Here is a 7,340-nt window from a genome sequence, read left to right on the forward strand (position 1 = left end):
AGTGGGGGTGGGGGTGGGGTGTGATGCCACTACAATTGGTACAATGTGTTGTAATTATATTATTGTTTTGTGTGTGAAGGTGGGGGGTTATGATGGGAACCTTGAAATTACTAGATACAGATATATAACCAAAGACATGCTTAGAAAGTGTGGTTGACTTTGTGACATTTGCGTTACTACTGTTTTCGTTTTAGTTTATATGATATAATTTAGATTTTGATTTAATATCGATTAGAGAAAATTGATAATGATTTATTCGTATGCTCTTTAACTATTATAAATTATTATTTTTGATATATTTTTATATATTTTCTTGACTGTTATTTAAATATAGTTTTTTCTTTTTTATTTGTTCATTTTAGAATTTCAATGCATCATCAATAAGGTTAGTATTGTAAAATATAGTACACCAAGCATTATGTCGAATCAACACGCATCAAATACATAATCTTAGAAAGAGTGGGTGTATACAACTTATTTTCAAAAGCCCTAAAGATTATATGTTAGAATTCAACATTAAAACAAACAATTTGACTTTTAATATTTGAATATATTGTTATATAAATTGAGACAGGGATTTTTAATTTTGTTAATTGATAATATTAGACTCCTCCTTTTCGCTTTCATTAATTTTTAAATGTTTCCTTTTTTTTTTCCTCTTCCTGTCTATTATTTTGGTTAGTTTATGATGAGATCATGAGTAGTATTTGATTGCAAACATACACCAAATGATCCATAAAACATGCAACTGGTCTCAAGATCATAGGGTGTCATTTGATTAATAATTAATTAGTATTTATTTTGTTTAGTTTGTATGTAAAGTTACATACTTGTCTTCTAGTGATCATAATTCAAACATCATTTATAAATGCTTTAGTTTTACCCTATTCAATATATTTGACGATTGATGGTGTATTTGGTAACATAGAAAATATTTTCTAAATTATCTTTTTTTCAAAGATCAAGTTATCTCTAATATAACGTTCGATTGACATGAAATAGTTTCCACAATAAATTTATCCCAAATTAAATAGGAAAATTACCTTTCAAGTTCAAACTATTCACCAAAAGTCATTTTTTTCACGGTTATCTTAATTCTTAACAAACTCATAATAACTTTTGTGATCTGTTTACTAAAAATTTTATCGAAACTCCATCAAGTTTGCTTAATATTGTTATAAGGCTATGCGCAATACACCCTCGTGATCAGGTCCTTCTCCGAACCCCATGCATTGCAGAAACTTTAGTGCATCAGACTATCCTTTTTATCCCCCTCTACCCCACCAAAAAAATGATTTTTTTTTTAGAATTAATTTTATCATACTAAACACACCCTAATATCAAATGTAGTGGTTATACAAAGATGAATAATGTATATGGATGTTTTCTTGTGAGTGTATTGAGTGGTTAAAGGTAAGTGGGCTAAAATTGTGACCTTTTTCTAACTTAAAAACTGTGGGCTAATACTATAGTCTATATTTTCAACATACAACAATATGGTGGTTGTGAAAATGTTTCTTTGACTTTGAAATGGAAATGACATTTTACACTTTTTGTAAGCACTAGAGAGCCTCTAATTGGTTCTAATAATGATATATACTCATTGACTTCATGTGTCTCAACCATTAAAATTTGTACCTCATTTTTTCAATATAATTCATGGAGGTCCACTCAGGTGCGTTGGCCGTGTAAATTATATTTATTTTTATTAAGAAAAGTGTCAATTGAAAAGATCCTATATAAAAAAATAAAGAAGAAGATCTTATCCAACAATGGTATAACTATAATTTACGTGGGTCCATAATGTGTTGATTTTCAACTATGATGCAATTATAATTGGAAAGGCAATTATAGCCCATTGATGCTAATGATTTTCAACTGTTGATATGGAGTAACTGAAACAAGATACACTCTCCGTTTTAATTTATGTTATATTGTTTAAGCCATCAGGCATTTGTTGGAGTGGAACCCATTGGGTCCTTATCCTTCCACTACATGAGCAACTATTTCTAATTTCTTTCCTCTAGTAGTGTTATCGCCCCGATGACATTTAAGGTGGATGGGGTAGAACTTTTTGATCTCGTTTGCCTCATGGTCAAAGCTTGAAGTCTAAATTTTTTTTTTACTTTTGGAATCGAAGTTGATCACAGGTACGTAAATGTCAAAAGTCTAAGAATAATATAAATGGTATAATTTATTTATTTTTTAGGTCAAAAAAGTTTTTGTTATCTTTAACCAATTTTCAAATATAATGTTTAGCAATTGTCCTTAAATATTTGTTCACATACTATTCAACCTTACGTATAAAACATTACACTGTTTTGATAATGTGTCACAATGAAATTCGATCACAAGCCTAACCTCTATAGTCTAATGTTTGGATTAATAGAAAATTTTAGATCTTAATTTAAGAATTTCTCATACTAAAAAAATTGAATTTGCTTAAAGAGATCTTTAAACCATCAACTATGCCCATCACCTGGGCAGGCTAATCCAAACTCATTGGAACTAATGGAACATTTGAGGTAGCCCAATAACCAACGTCCAAGTTGTTTAGGCAAACAAAATCACATGTTATATATTGATTGAATGACGTAAAAATTATATAATTTTCATAATGTTAATTCTCAAGAGCTAATTAAAGTATATCTTATTCTTTTACAAATTACAAAAATTAATTAAAATTGTAGGACCTTTGATATATCAGGAAATCTGCGGATACATAGCTCGCAGATTGTAAATAATATATTACTTAAAGGGAGTGATGTATCCGAGAGGGGATATGAATGTATCCAAGAGATTATAGGGATGTATCCGAGAGAGATATTTGTATTTTTTAAAAAAAATGGTGTGAAAGTTTTAAAGATGTGATAAAATAAGATGTGTATTTAAGTAATTTTTCCTTGAATAAGCGTCTATCTGTAAATTAAAAAATAATAATCATATTTTCATCTAGTTTAAACTTTAGATTAAACATTATTGTTTTGATGATTCAAACATTAATTATTATTGATTAAATAAACAACAAAGTTCATTGACGTAACAATTAGTTATAACCTCTAATATTTCAAGATAGTAAAGTACATATTTAAATTGACTAAATTAGAGTCCGAAACTCAAACGGTAGAAAATATTAACAAAAATTCCAAAAGGGTATATAAAATTTTATATACCCTTTTGGAATTTTTGTTAATATTTTCTACCGTTTGAGTTTCGGACTCGACTAAATTATGTAAGATATTCAAGACTGAAGGTTAAATTAACTGAAATGTAAGTTTTCGGTCTGTTTATGTAAGAAGTATGTTAAACTTTATTGTTTTGTTTACTAACGTATAGATAATTAAATTGTAAAATGATTACTAATTATAATAAATATAAATATTCACAAGAGAAGAAAATATGAATTAAAATTAATTGAAAAAAAAATATACCAAATTTAATATTTTATTTAAAATCTAAAAAAAAAGGTATTTTAGAATACCTTATTCTCTTCTTCTTTTCTCTTCTCCTCACCAGCCTTTGAACCCTTGATCTATTAGTAGTGTGGAGCAAACTCCCCAACCACTATGAACAAGGAGGCCGGTGTTAATTTTTTAACAAGAAAAAATTATTTATGTTCATTAAAAATTATAAAATGGGCCAGGCCTACAAGTTTCTTTTTTCTGTATTTCCAATGAAAGTCCAAAAATTGATGGGCTAGAGTCCATGTTCAACCGGCGGGGTGAAACTTATCCGTACCGTGTGTTTACACCAAATCAATATATGCATGTTATGTGTTTAAATTAATAGCTTATTTTATTTAACCATAATTAATTTACATGTGTTTTACTTCATTAAATTACGTATTGCATTGATTTGGTGTAAACACCGAATGCGATAAGTTATTTCCGCCCAAGTGGGTAGGCCTTCAAGTATTTTGGTCTTCATATTTCAACATAATTTCCAACGCTTCACTTTATTTAATCAAAGGATTACAAAACATACTGAAAATTCATAAATGAGATCTCAAAAAACGTAAAATATACACAAATTTTATTTCTATCTCGTAAAGATAAAGAAACTGTTTTTAAATGTCCATCGGCCTTAGTTTGAGTAAAATAAATCAAAATAAGTATGAAAAAAAATATCAATGAAGTTTTGATTGAGGTATTGGTGAAATCTAATTGTACTTTTTGAACTCACATGGAAAACTCTTTTTTTAAAAAAAGATATTTTGAGAACTGTGATGGTAGTTGATATTACCAAATGTGAGGTTATCAAGGTTTTGATTAAATTCATCATAATTGCATGTTTTTGTTATGTTTAATTTAGGTCTATTAATTATTTTTTTTTGGCATGTACAGAATGATAAATCAAGGGTTATAACTTATAGTCACAGTTTAGTATTTTTTTGTTGCCTTTTCATCGTTGGTTCACGACGTGATTTGTTTATTAATGAAAGATTAATTTTTCCTAAATGCAACTTAAATCATTACGGGGGCTATCAGTGGGAATGAATATGAAATCATTAATATGGCTAATGTTCTTTTAAACATTTTTAATATGAATTGTTGAATTTTATTTTTTATTGATTTTGATATATTTTACTTAAGTCGATTATCTATTAAAATTTGCAAATGCTATTTATAATTTTTTTTTTAAATTCATGTTTATATTTATTATCACTGATTTTTCTTTTCTTTTGTCATTTTTCCCCTTTTGGTGACATAACAAATTGACACACGAAAAGAAAATCCATGATAATAAATATATACATGATTTTTAAAGATATTTAGTAAATAGTATAGAGTTATTTCATTATGAAGATTAGAAAAAAATGATTTTAAAGATTTGTGTGGGTGTGGGTGTGGGTGTGTGACCTTCGGAAATTGATTGTTTTTATAGGTAAAGATTTATTAATAATGGACATAGTAGACATTAAAAGTTTGCGGGACTCTACAAGACTGTTTAATTTAAGCTAAAACTTACACCTGTGTGTTCTATTTAAATTAGAATTCTTAGAACTTAGAAGCTACTCAACTCTAAACTCTAATTCATGCCTATATAAAGATATTAAATTCTCTTAAAAAAGGCATCTCAAATATTTCCGCAAATTGATGAAATATTCATATAGATTTCAAATCTAAATCAACCTAGTTTGAAAAATATGATGGAATCTAAATCATCCAAGTTCAAGTAATACGCTTGTCAAATTTAAATCATTCTAATTCGAGAGTAAAATCTCAATCATCCTATTTCGAAAGTAACTTAGTTCAAGAGTTAAATTTTAGGAGAGTAAAAACAAAGAAGGAATAGAATTGTACCCGCAAACTTTATCAATAAAGTTATGTTTCTACTTATTTTATTGTGACTGCAATTATTTTCTATCACTTTAAAATTTGTTACAAACATACATTTCATTGATTCAGTTATAAAACAAATAATATTCAATTAAAAACATAACAAAAGGTTATAAAATGTGACCTTTTGGTTCGTTTACGTAGGAAGTTTGTTATACTTTAACTAGTTTTAGGAATATATTACATCATAAAATAGCAATGTAAGTTTAATATAACACATGTAATTAAGTTATAAAACAACTAAAATTTATGATAAATATAAATAATAAGATATTCAAAAGTATGAATTAATTGATTGAAAGTTAAATGTGCCTAGGTAAATGTAACAATAATTAAATTTAACAATTTCAAATTTCTACAATAAAAAAAACCCGATCGTATGTAATCAAAGAGAGAAAATATTTTCTAGCAAAATTAAAAATGAAATTTAAAATATTTTATCTTGATTATTTTTTTTCTATTTACCAGCCTTAAAACTTTTGATCTATTGGTCAAGGAGTAACCTCCTCAATCACTTAGATCAAGAAGGCCAATTTTAATTTAACAAGTATAATTATTTATATTTACTAAGACATAAAATGTGTCGGGCCAATATTATTATGCAATCTACAGATATAATTCATAGTCTTAATTTTTTTAAAAACAAAATAAACAAAAAGATGATATGATAGAAAGTACAAATTAAACAGAACAAATGCAATTAATTTATGAAATAACCAAAACTTATTATAATAAATATGAAATATTTTCAAGAAAGAGAATCAAAAGTGCAAATTTGAATCAATTAAAAATTAAATGTATCTAGTCAAATACAAGAAGAACTAAATTTAATGAATTTCAAAATTTCTACAATAAAAAACAAAAATAGTCATATGTAATCAAAGAGAGAATAATTTTTTAACAAAAGCTAAAAGGTATTCTATAATATCTTAGCTTTTTTTATTTTCTTCTCATTATCAACGTTGAACTCTTGACCTAGTGATTCAGAGTAAACTCCTTAACTAGTCAACCACTTAAACCAAGTACTTAACATATAAAATGGGTCAGATCAATATTATTAGATAAATTTCAAAAATCTCATTATGTTAAGAAAATATGATTATTTAAAAAAAAACATAAAATTGTATTTTAGAAAGTAAAAATTTAACATAACACATGAAATTAAGTAACGAAATAATCAGAACTTGTTATAAATATAAATATTTACAAGCAAGAGAATCAACACACAAATCTAAATTAATTGAAAGTTAAATGTGTCTAGTTAAATATAACAAAAATTAAATTTAATGAATTTTTAAATTTCTAAAAAAAAAAGACAGATATAATCAAAGAGAGAATATATTTTTTTCTTAAAAAGTAAAAAGATATTTTAGAATACTTATCTTGTTGATTTTTTTCTGTTTACCAACATTGAACTCTTGAGCTAGTATCAACAAATAAAATTATTTATATTTACTAAATACATAAAATGAATAAGCCCAATAATATTTTATTATTCAAAATAATAAATTCCAAAATATCTTAATTACCTAAGTAAATAAGCCTCCAAATATCTTGGTCTTCAAATTTCAAGAAAATTTGAATGTTTCACTTAATTTCATCAAAGGATTAGAAAGAAAATGACTAAAAAATTGTTGTTTTCATTATTTGAGATAATATAAATGTTTCATTTCTAAAAAAAGAGTTTCATCTTTTTTTTTTGGTATTATACAAAGAAGGTCCTTAGATATAATTGTTACATTGATAGATACACTAAGTTTAATTAATGTATTGATAAAACCTAATCAAGGAAAAATCTCGCATGCTTTTGAATCACCCTGAATGATGAGTAGGCGCATATCATAAATCTTTAATTTTAAGAATGATGGGGGCCTTTCTGCGTATGCGTGTTCAGGGAAAATATACAAGTAACTCCTTAATCTATGTTCGAAATTCCAAAGACACACTTATACTATACTAAGGTCCTATTACCCCCTGAACTTATATATATATATATATATA

The sequence above is a fragment of the Solanum pennellii genome, chromosome 3 (assembly GCF_001406875.1).
Source record: "Solanum pennellii chromosome 3, SPENNV200".
NCBI lineage: Eukaryota > Viridiplantae > Streptophyta > Magnoliopsida > Solanales > Solanaceae > Solanum > Solanum pennellii.